At 40.7% G+C, this 20,069-nt stretch overlaps 1 protein-coding gene and 1 non-coding gene across 5 annotated transcripts in view; one reads left to right on the top strand and one right to left on the bottom strand.

Moving 5' to 3' along the window:
• Window positions 1-19,584, bottom strand: part of NUMB (NUMB endocytic adaptor protein) — a 171,534-nt gene extending 151,950 nt beyond the window's left edge. For 3 of the 4 annotated variants that reach the window (XM_045564306.1, XM_045564272.1, XM_045564280.1), the window contains exon 1: window positions 19,459-19,571. The gene's annotated coding sequence lies outside the window, so the exon portion shown is untranslated. Of the gene's footprint in view, window positions 1-19,458 lie in introns of all 4 variants that reach the window. The other variant, XM_045564261.1, reaches the window with a different exon arrangement.
• Window positions 3,462-3,566, top strand: LOC123631204. Its single transcript, XR_006733068.1, has one exon. It is a non-coding gene; the product is annotated as a U6 spliceosomal RNA (small nuclear RNA).
• Window positions 19,585-20,069: the final 485 nt, after the last annotated feature.

Raw genomic sequence — 20,069 nt, 5'->3', positions numbered from 1 at the left:
CTTGCTTTTGCCTGGGCTACAGTGCAGTGGCATAATCAAGCTCACAACAACTCCAAACTCCTGGGTTCAAGCAATCATCCTGCCTCAGCCTCCCAAGTAGCTAGGACTACAGGAGTATACCACAACACCTCAGTTCATTTTTCTATTTTTTTTTGTAGAGACAAGGGCCTCACCATGTTGCTCAGGCTGGTCTTGAACTCCTATGTTCAAGTGATACTCCCACCTCAGCTTCCCAGAGCGCTGGGATTACAGGCATGAGCCACTGAGCCTGGTCTTGAGGGATTTTTAAATTGGTGCTTTTAAGAAAAAAATAAATCACAACGTGTTTTGTGTTTTGTTTTGTTTTGACAGAGTCTGGATCTGTCCTCCAGGCTGCCCTGCAGTGGCATCATCATAGCTCACTGCAACCTCAAACTCCTAGGCTCAAGTGATCTTCCTGCCTCAGCCTTCCAAGTAGCTGGACTATAGGAATGGGCCACTATGCCCAGCTAATTTTCTATTTTTTTGTAGACACAGAGTGATGCTCTTGCTCAGGCTGGTCTAAAACTCCTGGACTCAAGCAATCCTCCAACCTCGGCCTCTCAGAGTGCTAGGATTACAGGGCACAGCAACCACACAATCAGAAGGTCTTAAGTGATACTCCTATGGAAACTCTTAAATGTATTTCCATATGTATATATTTTTTAATCATGATTGATCCATATTCATCCTAACTAAAGTGATCTCTCCAGAAATTACTCATGCATAAAAAGAAGGCAGGCTTAAAATGACTACTGTGATAGAAACAGGGCCTTAAGGAGATATAACCTGGACTTGAGGTAAACTGAATACTGTACTTAACAAACTATGCTTTATTTATTTATTTATTTATTTATTTATTTTTTTGAGACAGGGTCTCACTCTGTTGCCCAGGCTAGAGTGCTGTGGCGTCAAGCTCACAGCAACCTCAAACTCCTGGGCTTAAGCAATCCTTCTGCCTCAGCCTCCCAAGTAGCTGGGACTACAGGCATGCATCACCATGCCTGGCTAATTTTTTTCTATATATATAATTTTAGCTGTCCAGATCATTTCCTTCTATTTTTTAGTAGAGACGGGGTCTCGCTCTTGCCCAGGCTGGTCTTGAACTCCTGACCTCGAGCGAACCTCCTGCCTTGGCCAACCAGAGTGCTAGGATTACAGGCGTGAGCCACCACGCCTGGCCCAAATTATGGTTTAGAACTTGCAATTTTCTACTGATTATGATTTCCTCAATTAAGATAACATGTATAAAACAAAAAAAGGAATACTACTCAGCAATAAAAACAATTACTGATATATATAATAATATGGATAAATCTCAAAAACATGTTAAGCAAAAGAAGCCAGATAAAAAGAGTACATATGGTGTAATTCCATTTATATGAACTCCAAGCATAGACAAAATCAGAAAGCAGGTTGAGGAGAGGGAGGGCAAAACTAATTTGAAACAGACATGAAACAACTTACTGCTGATCATTGGTATAGATTAAGTCACAGCTCTGAATATTATCCATCCTAGATTCCACATAAGAATCAGGGGTCACCCAAAAGAAAAATGGATAAAGAACAGAAACAAGGAACTTCACTGAAAGGAAATATTTAAAAGTTAATGATCATATTTTAAATCTTCCACTAGTGGTCAAATAAATGCAAATTTCAGAAACCAGTTACTTAGTTGGGCGTGGTGGTATGCACTGATAGTCCCAGTTACCTGAGAGGCTGAGGCAGGTGGATTGCTTGAGCCCAGGCGTTTGAGGTTGCAGTGAGCTATGATGATGCCACGGCACTCTAGTCCAGGCAACAGAGCAAGATGAAAGAAAGAAAAGAAAAGAAAGAAAGAAAGAAAGAAAAGAAAAGAAAAGAAAAGAAAAGAAACCAGTTACCATTAATATTTTCTCCCTATACAATTAGATTGTTTTTTCTTTAATACAGATGAGTCCAGGTTGGTCTAGAAATCCTGGCCTTAACCAATCTTCCCTCCTCGGCCTCCCACAGTGCTGGGACTTCAGGCATGAGCCACCGCATCCAGCCAAATTAGCAAATATTTTTAAATAATAACACTGCTGGTAAAGCTGTGTATCTCAATCTCATATGTTACTAATGAGAATGTAAACTGGTATAACCTTTCTAGATAACAATTGTGCAATGTTCTGCTCTCGAGAGCCCTAGAAATGTTTTTGTTTTTTGGGGGTTTTTTTTGAGACAGAGTCTCACTCTGTTGCCCGGGCTAGAGTGCCATGGCGTCAGCCTAGCTCACAGCAACCTCCAACTCCTGGGCTTGAGCAATCCTCCTGCCTCAGCCTTCCAGGTAGCTGGGACTATAGGCATGTGCCACCATGCCTGGCTAATTTTTTCTAAATATATATTTTTAGCTGTCCATATAATTTCTTTCTATTTTTAGTAGAGACGGGGTCTCGCTCTTGCGCAGGCTGGTCTCAAAATCCTGAGCTCAAACAATCCGCCTGCCTCAGCCTCCCAGAGTGCTAGGATTACAGGCGTGAGCCACCGCGCCCGGCCCCTAGAAATGTTCACACACTTTGAGACTTGATAATTCCACTTATAGGAATCTATTCTGAAAATATAGAAATATAGACAAAGATCTATATTTAGCAATATTCACTGAAGTTTTATTTATAATAATTGGAAATTAATAAACAATGTAGGGCTGGGGTACATGCCTGTAGTCCTAGCAACTTGGGAGGCTGACGTAGGAGGATAGCTTGAGCTCAGAGGCTTGAGGTTGCAGTGTGCTTTGGTGACATCACTGCACTGTAGCCCAAGCAACAGAGACCCTGTCTCAAAAAACATAATAAACAATCTAAATGTGAACACTATGAAAACTGGTTCCATAAATGATGATTATATCCATTAATGGAATATCCTTCAGTTGTTGTAAAATGTTTTCAAATAATAATGGTATTAAAACAAATATATTTTTAGGCCGGGCGCAGTGGCTCACGCCTGTAATCCTAGCACTCTGGGAGGCCGAGGCGGGAGGATCACTCGAGGTCAGGAGTTCGAGACCAGCCTGAGCAAGGGCGAGACCCCGTCTCTACTAAAAATAGAAAGAAATGACCTGGACAGCTAAAAATATATATAGAAAAAAAATTAGCTGGGCATGATGGCACATGCCTGTAGTTCCAGCGACTCGGGAGGCTGAGGCAGGAGGATTGCTTAAGCCCAGGAGTTTGAGGTTGCTGTGAGCTAGGCTAACGCCATGGCACTCTAGCCCGGGCAACAGAGCAAGACTCTGTCTCAAAAAAAAAAAAAAATATTTTTAAAAAGCAGCTTCCAAAATTATGTATATAGTAAAAATATACATGAGGAAAAAATAAAGAGACAATAAATGTTGATAGATTTAAAAAATGAATTAGGGGATATCATAATAGAAACTATAATTATATTTCACAAGTGTCTGGGCTTCATCATAAGAACACAACTGTGTGCTCACTTTGGCAGCACCTATACTAAAATTGAAATGATACAGACATTAGCATGAACCCTGTTCAAGGATGACACTATTAATAAATTAAAAATTAAAACATTAAAAATTTCAAAAAAAGAACACAAGTGATACCCCTTACTAGATCTGGGGCAAGGGGCACAAGGGACCAAAAAAATAACAATATTCATCAAAATAACAAACCACTAGTATTATTTCAGATATGAATATTCAACTTATCAAATGAAGTCAAAGTCCTTGAGGGTATCCTACCTAACACATCTATAATGAAGAAAAAGTTACAGAATTCAGTTTAATGCAAATATATACCAGCCATATTTAATTTAAACTAGAGAAAATTATTAGATAATTTAGTGATTTTCCACAGGACTGAGCTCAGCTCTTTTACAAAGCAACAAAAGAAGAGAGGAAAGGCACCGCCAGAAGTCAAGCCAGCAACCTGATTTCCCAGGAAATTAGTTCTTACTTGGCAAAGTACGGCCTCTAAAGAAGCAAAACTCTGCAAAGAAAGATGAGACACATAAAACTCAAATACTCTGTAAAAAAATGTATGTCTTTTCCCTTTGCTCTTAAGATCTCCAAAAGAGGCCGGGCGCGGTGGCTCACGCCTGTATTCCTAGCACTCTGGGAGGCCAAGGCGGGTGGATCGCTCGAGGTCAGGAGTTCGAGACCAGCCTGAGCAAGAGTGAGACCCCGTCTCTACTAAAACATAGAAAGAAATTATCTGGCCAACTAAAAAAATATACAGAAAAAATTAGCCGGGCATGGTGGCGCATGCCTGTAGTCCCAGCTACTCGGGAGGCTGAGGCAGCAGGATCGCTTAAGCCCAGGAGTTTGAGGTTGCTGTGAGCTAGGCTGACGCCACAGCACTCACTCTAGCCCGGGCAACAGAGCGAGACTCTGTCTCAAAAAAAAAAAAAAAAAAAGTCTCCGAAAGAGAATAATTAACACCTAATAAAAACATAAAGAAAAAATTGAAAGCCCAATTTAGAATTAAGTTTTCTATAAACAAAGAAGTTTCTTTCTTTCAAAATGCTAAATCTTACAAGTTGTAAGCTTATATTGCTATTATTCTTAAAATTAAAAGAAAAGAAATTAAAGAAATAATATCATGCCATTTCTAACTTTCAATTATTAATAGGATTATGTGGAAAAGTAAACTTTAATATCAATTATAGTAATTATGGACTTTAAATGTATTAAGGTTAATAAAAACACTCATAACTTTTCCATAATGTTTTTAGTCATCACTGTAGAACATTTCCTTGAATTTCCAAATTAAAAAATTAAGCTTTAGTATTTGATCTTCCTTCAGAAAAAGGCTATGTGTAATAATCCAAAAGAAGAGTCTTCTTACAATAAAAAGGGTGACAGGATAGACGAATTAAAGAGGGGGAGGAAGAGAGAGAAAGGAACAGGTTATAACAGAAGCTTTTCTTCCATTAAGTCACATGTTTAAATCAAAGGCCTGACCCTGATTTCCATTAAATGATCCAGCACTGAAGCTTCTGTAGAACTAATGATAGAAGGTTGCCCAGTAGGCAGAGAAATGGCAGTCAAGCATAAGGTAATGCAAGGATGAAATTATACAACCTGTAAACTTAAATCAGCAGGTTCATTTATAACCTAGTCTTGAAATTCTAAACTGCTTCCCTCAGTAATATGACCCCAACTGTCACACTAGACCAAAAGATCAACAAATTGCTACTTGGAAAAATTATAATAATAACAAAGCAGAGAAATTTTTTTAAACTTTGTAATAAACCAATACACAAAAAGTAAAGGTCTCGACAAATGGTGCTGGATAACTGGGTGTCCATATGCAGAAGAATTAAGTTGGGCTCCTTCCCCACACCACACACAAAAATTGCCTCAAAATGGATCATAGACTTAAATGTAAAATAATTCATGACCTTGGATGAGGCAATGATTTCTCAGATATTATACCAAAAGTACAAACAAACAAAACAACTATATCAAAATGAAAATTTTTGTGCTTCAAAGGACAAAAGAAAGTGAAAGCCCACAACATGGGAGAAATATTTACAAATCATTTCTGATAAGGGGCTTTTATCCAGAATATATAAAGAAAATTTTATATCTTATAATTCAATAAAAACAACCCAATTTTTTAAATGGGCAAAGGATCTAAATAAACATTTCTTCAAAGAAGATATACAAATGACCAAAAAGCATATGAAAAGATTCTCAACATCATTAGCCACCAGGGAAATGCAAATCAAAACCACAATGAATTTCTACTTCACATCCACTAGTATAGCTCAAATAAAAAAATCAGAGATGCAGTGCCTCTAGTCCCAGCTACTTAGGAGGCTGAGGTGGGAGGATCACTTGAGCCCAGGAGTTCCAGGCAGCAGTAAGCTATGATTGCACCACTGCACTCCAGTCTTCCTGGGCAACAGAGCAAGACCCTGTCTCTAAAAAAAATAAAAATAAAAAACAGAGACAATAAAAAATGTTGCTAAGGATGTAGAGAAAGAACCCTCATTGCTTGTGGGAATGTAAAATGGTATAGCTGCTTTATAAAACCTCAGAAGAGTTACCATATGACCAGGAAATTCCACTACTAGGTACATACCCAAAATAAATGTAAACATTTGTCCACATAAAAACTTGTAAATGAATGTTCATATCAGCTTTATTTGAATAGCCAAAAACTGGAAATAATCCAATGTCTATCAGCAGACGAAGTTTTAAAAATTGTGGCCTGACAGGGAAGAGTGCTGGCAGAGGCCACGCTGCTTCCCCGGCTGGGCCTTTGGCTGGCTGTGTGGGCCTACATTTACTACTCCAGGGAGACGGAGAGGGAGGTAAGCCAATCCCCTGGGAGACCTTGCTGCTGCCCACCCAGGCTGGGCTGGCCCCACCCCCACCCCCGGAGGCCCAGGCAGCCGCTGCCTCCCCTTGCTCGTCACTCTGTTCTCAATGCCTCCTGACCAGCTGCTGAGGACTGGATGTAGGGCTGAGTTCTGTCTTGTTGTGTTGCCATTTTGGTTTGGGAGGCTGGAAAAACACTCTAGGAGTGGTTACAGAGACTCTGGGGTCAGGAGAGAGCAGGAAGTCCTCGAGTTCACCTGGGGACGTTGGGCATTGGAGGAGGGCAGGAGTCATGCTACTTCTGGTTGGCTGCAGATGCTGCAAGCCCAGCCAGTCCCCTTCTAGGTCTCGGGAGAGTTTAAGGAGCCTGCTGACTCCAGGTCCTGTCACTTGCTTTTCATCCATCCTTGTTGCAATGCCATCTTCAGTTTTACTTAGTGAAGTGTTTGTTCGGTGAGGGGCTGGAGAGAGGGAGCTCAGCACCTCCTGCCCTGCTCACACTAATGTTTACAGACCTGCACTTAGCCTAGCACCCAGGGCCCTGCCTCTCCCTGCTGCTGCACTGACACTATCCATAGGCCACAGGACCACTTGGGATTGCAGGCTACACTCAAAAGACACTCCCACCAGCCTCTCTCTCCCTCTTCTACTTGCTGGAATGAACAGGCTGGTTGCTGGCTGGATTCTCTGAAACAGGAGGTACAATCACTCTTTGCCAGAGGCCCCGAGCAAAGGAGGGTATTTGAGATCTAGTACCCTTAGGACTGGAGAAAACTGCAATTAACCAAGTTTGCCTTTGCCACTCTAGCTGACCAGAGGACTAGGTTGCAGAGGTGGGACAGCCTCCTCTGGGCTGATCTTGTGCCATTCTTGACTTTGGGCCTGTTTGGTTAGGGAGGGAGAGGGCCAGACACTGATGGGCCCAGGCCTGGCTCCTCAGAGTGGTCCAAAGCCCTTCAGCCCAGACCATGCAAAGCTGGGGCCAGCCTATCTTCACCGGCACTCTCACCTGTGACACCAAGACCCACCCTAATCCCAGACCCCAGGCAGTATTCTCTCCTACACCATCCTGTGACCAAAGGCCCCTGCCAGATGTGGGCCAAAGCAGCAGGTGTGTGTGAAAGCACTATGGCGCCCCACGGACTGCATAACCAGCTCACCTCCCTTGTCTTAGCTCAATCCTGTCCCTTGCACAGCCTCACAGAAACCATGTTGCCTGGTGGGCCCCACTATACTGAAATACAGTTGTTCCGATAGACGGAAAAAAAAAAAAGATAAAAAAATTATAATATATCCATATAATGGAATACTACTCAGCAAGAAAAAAGAATGAATTATTGATACACAAAACAACATGGATAAACCTCAAATTAATTAGAGTGAAAGAAGCCAGATACCCTTTCTCAAAAATGAATATATACTACATGATTCTATTTATATAAAATTCTAGAAAATGCAAAGTAACCTATAATGACAGACAGCAGATCAGGGGTTGCCTCTGGGAGTGGAAAGGGAGAGATGGATTACTAAGAGGCACATGGAAACTTTTGGAGTGATGATTACATTCCTTACCTTAGTTGTAATGTATACATGTGTAAAAACTCATACTGTACACTTTAGTATGTGCAGTTGCACTGTATGTCAATTATACTGGAATAAAGCTGTCAAAAATATGCATATGCCATGATGGGCAAAGAAAAGTATACTAGTTTTTCTTACCCAAACATGCCATTTCAAAAACAAGTGGAAAAAGCAAGCTGAGAGCTTTAAAGCATGATAAAAGTCAAAATATTTAACTCACCCCCATATGGTAATAGCTGAATTTTCAGCATCTACTGATGGTGCAAATAGTCAAAAAACAAACAAAAGCTACTCTAAATTCAGTGTAGCCTTTAAAATAAAGATTTTTTTAAAGTATATATACATATATGTTTAGAACATAATACTTAGTCTACACATATTTGATGAACATAATAGATTTGAGAACTCTTAGACTAACTGCATTTCACCCAAACGCAAAGATTTGAAGGTAACAAATTGAGAACTATCGATAAAGATATTCAATGCCAAGGAGATTCAATACAGTACTTAAACAGTAGCTTAAATAAAATAGAGGTCAAACCTAACGAAAATTTTATCTAATAGGTTCCATAACTATACTTCTTTTTTTTTTTTTTCTGGCTTCCTCATCTGTACATGGCTATACTTCATAATCCTAAAGAATTTAGAGTTTAGCTGTAACACTGCTAACCTGGGTGTAGATAATTAAGAATTTACTATGACTAAAAGGCAAAAATATAGCAGAATTAAAATAAAGATTCAAGTTTTTCCACAGATGCACTAGACTGAAAATATGACAAAGCCAAGAATTTGAGATTCCTTTTCATGTCTAAATGAAGTTTAAGTTTCACAGTACAATTTAATTTAAAAGACTTTTATGATGCATATAAAAATGATTTTACCTCCTATCTGCTTCATTAAAAATGCTGGATCCTTACAAGAACAGCTAACATTTACTGAGCATTTACATGAGCTAAGCACTGTGTTAAATTGTTTAACTTTACATGGATTATCTCATATAATCCTCAAAGTGATTTATTTTGCAGATGACAAAACTGAAGCTAAGAGAGTTAACTTGCCTAAGGAAGTAAAGCTGAATTCAAACTCAGGAATAGTTGTTTATTTTACCATACCATCTCCTTTAGTTGATGTCACAAACTGCTAGCCCCCAATCATTCATCAGTACATTTATGTACATCAGAGGATAGCAAAAAAAAAAAAAAAAAAGTTATGACCGCAAAAAAATTTACTTTTGAAGAAATGAAATCTAATATCACAAAATAACTTTTTAAAAAATCCTCACTATGACAAACTACTAAACTGTACGGTTTCTAAAATTAGTCTAGAATATTACTGAAAGATACTAAGAAATGAGCAGCATTGATGTAACAAGTTAATGTTAACATTTTTAGAAATGACCAGTCATGTAAATGATCATTTACAGTTCATTTTCTTGCCTTACATTTTCTTGCTATGTTTTCAGTATAGCATTTGGGACTGCTGTCCTTGCAAGAGTAAGGAAGACTTGGCTATTATAGAAATATTCCTTCATACTACCAAAAATAAATAATTTTCAAAAATAAGAATGAATCAACTCTTTAAAATAATCATTCAAAAATTATTGTGGGCCGGGCGCGGTGGCTCACGCCTGTAATCCTAGCACTCTGGGAGGCCGAGGCGGGTGGATTGCTCGAGGTCAGGAGTTCGAGACCAGCCTGAGCAAGAGCGAGACCCCGTCTCTACTAAAAATAGAAACAAATTATCTGGCCAACTAAAATATATATATATAGAAAAAATTAGCCGGGCATGGTGGCGCATGCCTGTAGTCCCAGCTACTCGGGAGGCTGAGGCAGTAGGATCGCTTAAGCCCAGGAGTTTGAGGTTGCTGTGAGCAAGGCTGACGCCATGGCACTCACTCTAGCCCGGGCAACACAGCGAGACTCTGTCTCAAAAAAAAAAAAATTATTGTGGGCTGGGAGCGGTGGCTCACGCCTGTAATCCTAGCACTCTGGGAGGCCAAGGCAGGCGGATTGTTTGAGCTCAGGAGTTCAAGACCAGCCTGAGCAAGAGCGAGACCCCCGTCTCTACTAAAAATAGAAAGAAATTATATGGACAGTTAAAAATATATAGAAAAATGAGCGGGGCATGGTGGCGCATGGCTGTAGTCCCAGCTACTCGGGAGGCTGAGGCAGTTGGATTGCTTGAGCCCAGGAGTTTGAGGTTGCTGTGAGCTAGGCTGACGCCATGGCACTCTAGCCCAGGCAACAGAGTGAGCCTCTGTCTCAAAACAAAAACAAAAACAAAAACAAAAAAATTATTGTGCCTGTAGTCTCTCTCAACTACTCAGGAAATTGAGGTGGGAGGGCTGCTCGAGGACAAGAGCTCAGGACCAGCCTGGGCAATATAGCAAGACCCTGTCTCTAAAAAGAAAAAAAAAAATTATATCATGGATGAGATTTAAAGCCCATTACATCATAAATGTGATGGGAATTATATGCCTGCTTTTGTCAGCAATGACTTAACAGATAATATAGCTTTTAACAGCTTTCTACAAATACAGAAAGATTTTTCTTTCACCTTTGACCAAATCCTTAACTAAGGAAGGAAGAAGGTAAAGGGCTTAAGTTCTGAAATAAATCTACTTCTACTTTGAATTGTGAAGAGAAATGTATTACCTCCAGGGAAAAATAAACTGATCCTATCTGGCATTCAGAATTAATTTAAAGTCATTAATAATATCATTAAACAAAAAGCATTCAATAAAAGCAATGATTTTACTAATAAAATCAGTAAATAATATAATGTTAAATTGTTTTTTCTAGTAGTAGGGTAAGTGGTTTCCACTGTTGACAAAAACTCATGCATATTTGGTAGAGGATCAGGTACAGTCAGCCCTCATTATCCGTGGGGTATTTGTTCCACGAGTCCTTGAATAGGAAAATCCTTGGATACTCGAGCCCAGTTCCTTACAAAAAAATCAAGTAGTAGAGTCGGCCTTCTGTATCCATTCATTCATTCTTTTTTTTTTTTTTTTAAAACAGAGTCTCACTTTGCTGTCCAGGCTAGAGTGAGTGCCGTGGCGTCAGCCTAGCTCACAGCAACCTCAAACTCCTGGGCTCAAGCGATCCTACTGCCTCAGCCTCCTGAGTAGCTGGGACTATAGGCATGCGCCACCATGCCTGGCTAATTTTTTCTATATATACTTTTAGTTGTCCAGATAATTTATTTCTATTTTTTTAGTAGAGACGGGGTCTCACTCAGGCTGGTCTCGAACTCCTGACCTCGAGCGATCCACCCGCCTTGGCCTCCCAGAGTGCTAGGATTACAGGCGTGAGCCACCGCGCCCAGCCCCATTCATTCTTCATCCATGGATTCAACCAATCTTATATCAAAAATATTTGGAAAAAAAAATGGATAATTATACTGAACATATAAAGACTTTTTATTCCTTGTCATTATTCCTTAAACAGTACAGTATAACAACTATTTACCACACTAAACCAACCACAAAAACAAACTAGAGTAGTAAATGTTTAAAATACATGTAAAGTTTTAAAATCAACTCTGGTTTTCCTAACTGCCACATTGTGGAATATATCTGGAATATTAGCCCATCCTAGAAAGAGAAGTCTATAATAGATCTAATGTTGTTACAATTATCAATAATTAACAATTACCATGTGTTGAGTGCCCACTATGGGCAAGATACTATACAAAATGCTTTTCTTTTTTTTTTTTTTTTTTTTTTTTTTTTTTTTTTTTTTGAGACAGAGTCTCACTTTGTTGCCCGGGCTAGAGTGAGTGCCGTGGCATCAGCCTAGCTCACAGCAACCTCAGACTCCTGGGCTTAAGCGATCCTACTGCCTCAGCCTCCCAAGTAGCTGGGACTACAGGCATGAGCCACCATGCCCGGCTAATTTTTTTGTATATATATTTTTAGTTGGCCAGATAATTTCTTTCTATTTTTGGTAGAGACGGGGTCTCACTCTTGCTCAGGCTGGTCTCGAACTCCTGACCTCGAGCGATCCACCCGCCTCGGCCTCCCAGAGCTAGGATTACAGGCGTGAGCCACCGCGCCCGGCCCAAAATGCTTTTCATGTATTTCTCACCATTACCCTGATGAGGAGGATAGCATAAGCTCCATGTTATGGATGACAAAACTGAACATAAGAAACATTTAATAAACTGCCCAATTAGTAAATTAACAATAGAGTCAAGATTCAAATACATGGTCATATAACTATATAACTTAGAGCTGAGCATGGTGCATGTCCGTAATCTTAGCACTTTGGGAGGCTGAGGCAGGACAACTGCTTGAGGCCAGGAGTTTGAGCCCAGCCTGAGCAACATAGTGAGAGTCTGTTTCTACAAAATAATTAAAAAATCAGCCAACCGTGGTGGCCCACACCTGTAGTTCTAGATACTTGGGAGGCTGAGGCAGGAGGATAGCTTGAGTGGAAGAGTTTGAGGTTGCAGTGAGCTATGATCAGGCCATTGTACCCCAGTCTGGGCAACAGAACAAGACCCTGTCTCAAGAAAAATAAACAAATATCAAGTTGACTGATGAAAAGCCAAACAAATAAACAAATAGGATTTTGTCCCATTTTATCATGCCTCCTCTGGACACAAATGATGCCTTTTCCAATTTCATAATATAGCAGTTATAAGTATACTTCTGTCGTCAGCAGGCTACTCTATGGTTCTGTGATCCTAGTTTGAAAAATATTTTATCTTTTTTTCTTTTTTAATTTTAAAATGAGATGGTATCTCACTATGTTGTCCAGGCTGGTCTCGAACTCCTGGGTTCAAATGATCCTCCTGCCTCAGCCTCTCAAGTAGCTGGGATAACAGGCACGTACCACCACGTCTGGCAAAAATGTTTATTTTGATTAAAGAATACAGGGAGCTAAAATTCCTTATAACAAATTGGTTATATTAAAAGAAATTAACCTGGGTACAGTGGCTCACTGGTGTAGCCACTGGGTGCAGTGGCTACAAGGTGTGAGAGGCTGAGACCAGAAGATCATTTGAGGCCAGGAGTTCGAGACCAGCCTTAGCAATACAGTGAGACCCTATCTCTACAAAAATTAGAAAAATTAGCCAGACATGGTGGCCTATGCCTGTAGTCCCAGCTACTCAGGAGGCTGAGGCAGGAGGATCACTTGAGCCCAGGAGTGAGCTATGATGACGCCACTGCACTCTAGCATGGGCAACAGAGCAAGACCTTGTCTCTCTCTAAAAAAAAAAAAAAAAAAGAAAAAGAAAAAAGAGGAATTAAATATATAAACCTTCATAAATTATCCATATGATACAATTGAAATGTACCTGGGATGTACATAGGTATAGCTGACCAGAATGAAAGTAACCAACTTTTACTTTTCCAAGGCCAAAGGTAAATCAATCTTAAAGTTATAAACTTAAGCCAGGCCCTGTGGCAAGTACCTGTAGTCCCAGCTACTCAGGAGGCTGAGGCAGGAGGATCTCTTGAGCCCAAGAGTATGAGGCCAGCCTAGGCAACATAGAGAGATTCCCATCTCAAAAATACAAAAAAAAAAAAAAAAGTCATGAATTTAGCCGATTTCTGTGTTCCTGGCTTCCTCAACTCTACCTTTATTCAGAGACAAGCAGTGTTCTATAGCTTTTCCCTCTTCTTCCCTAATTAAACTGGAAAAATCTGATAATAATCATTTTCAGAATTAATTATATATAACTTAATATAACCAAGTTACCATAATCAAGATTTTGCTATCTAATCAGAATTCAAGACTTTGATCCTGGTTAAAAGAATGTAAAGTATCAGCAAACAAGTGGGGAGAAATAAGGGTTTTGATGAGTAGAAGGGGAAGTCATTGAACATTACTTACTAATACAGCAGCCCCTTGGTTAAGATGACTAGGGGGTCTCCTCCTAATCCCATACTCCACTGGAGAGGACAAGTGGAAAGGGTTGGTCTAGTTAAGGTTGCTGGGGACCTATTCCCAAGAAGTAAGTATCAAGCCTTCTTCTAAATCCACATGGTCTTTCCCAGGCTCTCATCCTCTAGGACTAGCAATTCTCAGTCTGTTTACTTGCATTCTGACATACTTTCTTGAGTGGAAGAAAACAAAGGAAGAGTTAAAACAAGCAGCAGGAATTGCAGAAAAAGAAGTCTTTCTCCATGAGAGAATGTTGCAAATAGAATCATCCTCCTTTACATATGTCACTCCTGGAAAACTGCCAAGAACCACTCACTCCTCTAGACATACTCCCTACAGATCCTCCAGACTCCTCCTTAAGCACATGTCAGTAATCTCCTCATTCTCCCTTAGTTGTTATCCTTCTTTTGCCTCAAGATTTCCAAGTGCATATTTTATATTCTTCAAAATACATGGCAATATTGTACCTAGTATTTAATGACATACTATTCATCATTACCTGTGTCTCATATCTGAATAGTCATTCTAAAGTCTTATATAATATTTCCACCTGTTATATTACTAAAAAAATTTTCTTTGCAACTAGAGGATTTATCATAATGTCAAGATTAAAAAATAATACTGCACCAAAAGGAAAAAAAAACATTAAAAAATAAGATAGGAAGAAATTTTTTTTTAATTTAAGAAGTACCTTGTTTCATTTCTCCCTAGCCCTATCAAGGAAACATAAGTCAGAATTCATAAATTGGCAGAATTCTGGGCTGGACACAGTGGCTCATTCCTGTAATCTCAGTGCTTTGAGAGGCTAAGGAAGAAGGATTGCTTGAGCTTAGGAGTTCAAGGCTGCAGTAAGCTATGATGGCACCACTGCACTCCAAGGGCAAGGGAAGGTGGGGGGAATAGGACAGGAGAGAGGAGGGGGAGAAAGAAAGAGACAGAGGAAGCAGGAAGGAAGAAAGGGAAAGAAAGAAAGAAGTTGGCAGAATTCAAGATCTATTCTGCAGAAATCAAAACCTATTAAACATGGTAAATGTGTTTTGGCATGTTCAAAACAAAATGTAGCTTTTCAAGTATATTTTAAAGTACTTTTCTTAAAGGTGATAAGTTTACTAAGGGACCTTTTCTGATAAAGGAATTCTTAAAAAAAAACTAAAAACCAGATACAGAAATGTTGTACTTTTACCTAACATTTCCATTAGGATTTATTGTACAGGTAGTTGGAGGGCAGGAAGCAGAAAAAGCAGATCAGAAGCTATTATAAAAAAGAAGACTTCCCTGAAATAGAAAATAAACTTAATTAACTAGTGTTAATTGAACTTCCACTTTTTAAAATCACTTACCTGAATAAACTTTGATATGTAAAATTGAGTCTCACTAGCACAGCACTCAGTTTCTTTGGTATTTAAAAACCGCCATTTATTCAACTACAGATTAACAAATCCCACTGTAAAATGATCTGGGCAATCAAAGCTATTCATAGATAAGTATGATTAATAAATCAACTGAATAAAGTCCATTTATTAAAAGCAAGTAAGTAATCAAACTGCTCACTGTTCAGTTATGAAGAATGAACTTTTATATTTTCCTACACTCAATTAAGATTTTACATTCTTCCTTCATTTTGTGTAGAACTGAATGATCTTCATGAATGTATAATGACTTAAAGAACCACCATTGTCCCAGCACTTTGGGAAGCCAAGGTGGGAGGATCACTTGAGGCCAGAAATTGGAGACCAGCCTGGACAATATAGTGAGACCCTGTCTCTACAAAAAAATTTAAAAATTAGCTGGGTGTGGTAGTCCGTTCCTGTAGTCCTAGCTACTGGGGGGCTGAGGTGGGAAGGTAGTAAGCTATTATCATGCCACTGCACTGTAGCCTGGGCAACAGAGACCCTGTCTCTTAAAAAAAAAAGAAAAGAAAAAAGAAAAAACAAGGAATCAAAAAGCTTTCATCCTGGCTGGGTGCAGTGGCTCATGCCTGTGATCCTAGCACTCTCAGAGGCAGAGGTGGGTGGATCATTTGAGCTCAGGAGTTCTAGCCCAGCCTGAGCAAGAGCGAGACCCTGTCTCTACTAAAAATAGAAAGAAATAAGCCAAACAACTAAAATATATATAGAAAAATTAGCTGGGCATGGTGGCACATGCCTGGAGTCCCAGCTATTCAGGAGGCTAAGGCAGAAGGATCACCTGAGCCCAGGAGTTTGAGGTTCCTGTGAGCTAGGCTGACAACAGGGCACTCTAGCCCCGGGAACAGAGTGAGACTCTGTCTCAAAAAAAAAAAAAAAAAAAAGCTTTCATCCTTGAAACTTTTTGTACCAGAAAAAATTAATAAATTCGCTTTGTGAAAAGACTGCTTCTGCTTTTGAACCCAAATATGCAATGATCATATGTTTTGCAGTCTTCCAAACAAAAATTTAAAAGAAATTTAAAAAATCTGAAATAAAACTAAAAATTATTTTTGAGAGAGAAAAAATAATCCAAACATCCTGGTGCAAAGCTACACCAACAGTTTCTTCACAATTTCATAAAACATTAATGAAAGGGTTACATAATCCCCTGGATTAAAGATTTTAAAGAGAGCAATGATCTCTCAGTTTTCAATACTGCTTTCTCTGTTCTTATATCCATAAACAGATCTAAATCAATTCCTCCCAAACCATCTAGCTTTCAATAGAAGAAAAATCAAACCAACAGCAGCACAAAACATACGTATACACACACACACACACACACACACACTCTCTCTCTCTGTCTCTTAATGTAGCTTTAAATAAGTATTGTAGATTACATTTAGGTTCCTCAAACAACAATTTACAACATATACCACATCCAGTTTATTCTCACGGGAGAAAATCATCAAAACAAAAGTTCCTGCTTAATAAATGATTTACTTCGTAGTTAAGCCTTATCCCAGGTGCATTTTGTTGTCAAGTATTATCACTATTTCTTTTCTCTACCTAGAAATTGTAGATCCAGTTCCCTTAAAAATGTATTTATATGTTTTATATTAATATAAGACCAAGAAATACTTTTGCTGTCTAAAAAGGAAATACCTTTTCACTTTTCTTTTTTGAAAGGTTTCTTATTTTGTTTTTGCTCATTTTCTATACATCAAATGTTTTCAAGCCAGTCTGTTTCAGTGTTAGTTGTTTACTGTCAATATATCTGCGTATACTTAGGTTTTTTACAGTGGTTAAGAAGAAAAGAAAGAAAAGTGAACAAGAGGACACAAGTGAAACAAAAGTGGACCACATCTGAAAAACACCACTCAATTTCTCTGTCTCAAATTCCCATAAGTCCCCATGCCAAAGATTCTCAATATCCAAAAAAGTTCCACAGTGTCAGATGCATAACACAATACTTGACAAGACAAACACAGGGGAAGACAAATCAGAAACTGAAGAAATTTAATGGAATTTTAATTGGAATTTAATCACCACCTGAATTAATTTACTGGAATGTATCACCATAAAAAGAAGAAAAATAAATAAATAATAAAATCAATCCTTAGATACTGGAGGGGTTGCTTCTGTTGCAATGAATGGCTGAAAACAGTTTTTCAAACTTTTTTGACTGTAAAAATCCATTTTACATTGTGACCTACTATATACATGTATGAGAAAAATTTCCCAAAATAATACTTTTCTTTACCAAGTGCAAAGCTAGTTAATTCTGTTCTATATTTTATTTTCAATGCTGGCGGTAACCCATAACATTAATTTTATAAATCAGTAATAAATCATGATCCATACTTGGAAAAACATAGGCTTTAAAAAGGGGTCTCCTCTACAATAGAATCTTTGCAATTTGCCTCTACCTGTCTCATTAGCAGGATGGACAGGTATTTTAAAGTTGCTACATTATTACTGTTTTCATTAACCCAAATATGGTCCCTGACCAACATAACCATCACTTGAGACAAATACAAATTCTAGGGTCCCACCTCAGGCCTACTGAAACAGAAACCCCCAGGTGGGGCCTAACAATCTATACTTTACCAAGCCCTCCAGGTGATTCTGATGCAAGATAATGTTTGAGAACCATCGCATTAAAGAACTCAGGTCTTTATCCTCTATTTTACAATCCAGTACACAGTGATTACTATGTCACAGTCACTATTCTAAAAGCTCTACAAATATTAGCTCATTAGGAAAAAAAAAAAACCTATGAAAGTAGGAACGATTACTATCCCTATTATACAGATGAGGAAACTGCACAGAGAGGTTGTCCAAGCTAAGTGGAATTCAAACTTCTATTCTTTTTCATTTTTTTCTCTTCTTTTTTTAGAATCTTAAACCCAGCTTAAAGTATAAGAGAATTCAAACTTATTTTCAATTCAGCAGGGAAAGCCTATCTCCTCTTCATGACTATTTTTTCTGATCAAGTTCCCAGTTCTACTCGTTTAGTTCAGCTACTCCTCCCCTTTACCCTAATTGCCCACTCTGTCAATGAACTTATTTCCTAATATTATTGCCATCATCTTCAAACAAATTTCTTTTCTAAAACACTGGAATACAAGTCACTTTACCTTGCTTTTAGGACCTTATCGCTGGTCCTAGATGGCATCTTAGTATTAATTACAAAGCTGAAGTTTCTTCTATTTCTGAAGACCTCTGAAGCAATTAGTGGCTCCGTCGTTAATTTCTCATAACTACCGTCCTTGCCAGTTTCCACAGGACCAATCCTCTCTCCCCAGAAACTTTCTCGTTCCCTCACCGTATCTACGATTCCCTTCCTAAAAGGGTTATGTCTCCCCTCTCACCCTTGCCCACCTCCGTCCCATTTTGCTCGACTCCTCTCCAACTAAGGGAACTTCCACTGCCTGCGGGACCCTCACCCCACTCTCAAACCCGAGCTACTCCTTGAGGACTTTTTTCCTGGTCCCCCGGGGATCCTCAGACCAGATCAGCTAAGGGGGGCAGGGCGCTCAGGTTCCCCCCCCCCAAGCCAAGGTCTCCACCGGTCCGACCCTCCAAACACCAGCCGCTCCTCGTCTCCCTAGGAGCCCTCCTCCCGTGGACAACCGCCCTTCTCAGGAGTGTCCCCACCCCCTTCCAAGCCTTTCCTCAGACGCCCCTACTCGAGCCAAGGCTGCTCCCTGTCACCCTGGACCCCGGCCGCCCTCGGTCTTCCCACCTCCCTCCTCTCTCGGACCAGGGCCACTCCCAGTTTCCCCCGCCAGCCCGCTCTCTCCACACCGGCCGCTTCCGAGCTTCCCGGGTTCCCCTTCTCCCTGGCACCCAAGCTAGCCTGGGTAGTCCCGAGTCACCCTGCCCTCCGACCAGGTCGCTCCAGGTCAGCCCCTCTCTGGTACCCCGGCCGCTTCCGTCTCCTCAGGGACCTATCCCCTCACGCCCCGGCCGCCAGTCAGTGCCCCAGACCTGAGCAGCTGGACGTCCCAAGGGACCACCCGGCCTGACCCGCGTGGGTCCGGCCCCAGCTTAGCTTCCCCGCGCGAACTCCGCCACCACAAGCGGGGCCATTCTCCCACCAGCCCAGCCAGAGCGAACTCGCCGCCGCCGCCGCCGCCCCCGCCCCGGCCCCGGCCCCGACCCGGCCCGCAGTCCAGGCCCCCTTCCTCTGGCCTCCGCCTCCGGAGTGCTGAGCTGGAGTTTCCGGCCCGCGACGGCCCTCAGATCTCAGGCTCGTGTTACCGGCACTCACCTGCCGCTGCCCCCGACCAACTCCACCGCCACTGCCTCTACCTTCGGCCGCCAGTGGCCACCAGGCGCCACCACCTCCCCCATGACAACAGGCCCACCCCGTTTCATACTTCTAACCTATCCATTGGCTAGTGGGGCGGCATCTGTCTGCTATGATTGGCTTAGTTTACCCGCCCGTCATCGCGTCTTTACCGCCCCTTTTCTTGGACCCAGTATGCACCCCCGCCCGGACCTGGAGCGCCCTAGACGAAGCTTTAGTTCCAATTGGTTGGTGGTTGGGCAGTTCGAAGTTATGATAGGCTGCCGAAAGTGTCTGTTAATTTAACTGGCAAGGGATATGACGGCCAGGGTTGGTTCAAGCTTGTGCACAGTTTGGTTGCGCAGTAGAAAGAAAAGGAGGAGCCGAGAGACTCTCACATCCGAGCTTACCGGAGAAGGGTTAACTCTTTGTTGTAGAGTTCAGTCTGTAAACTTTTCCACTTCTGCAGCTCCCTACAAGGAGAAACTTATCATCGCTAGCTTACTCATAGAGATAGTAGTTGCAAAACACCAACATCAGAGATTGTGTTTAAGTAGTGTTTCTAACCCCTGGGGAGAAAAGTATCATACAGA

Source organism: Lemur catta, chromosome 1, assembly GCF_020740605.2.
Source record: "Lemur catta isolate mLemCat1 chromosome 1, mLemCat1.pri, whole genome shotgun sequence".
Taxonomy (NCBI): domain Eukaryota; kingdom Metazoa; phylum Chordata; class Mammalia; order Primates; family Lemuridae; genus Lemur; species Lemur catta.
The sequence above is the reverse complement of the archived record's forward strand: the minus strand, read 5'-3'. Positions and strand labels throughout refer to the sequence as shown.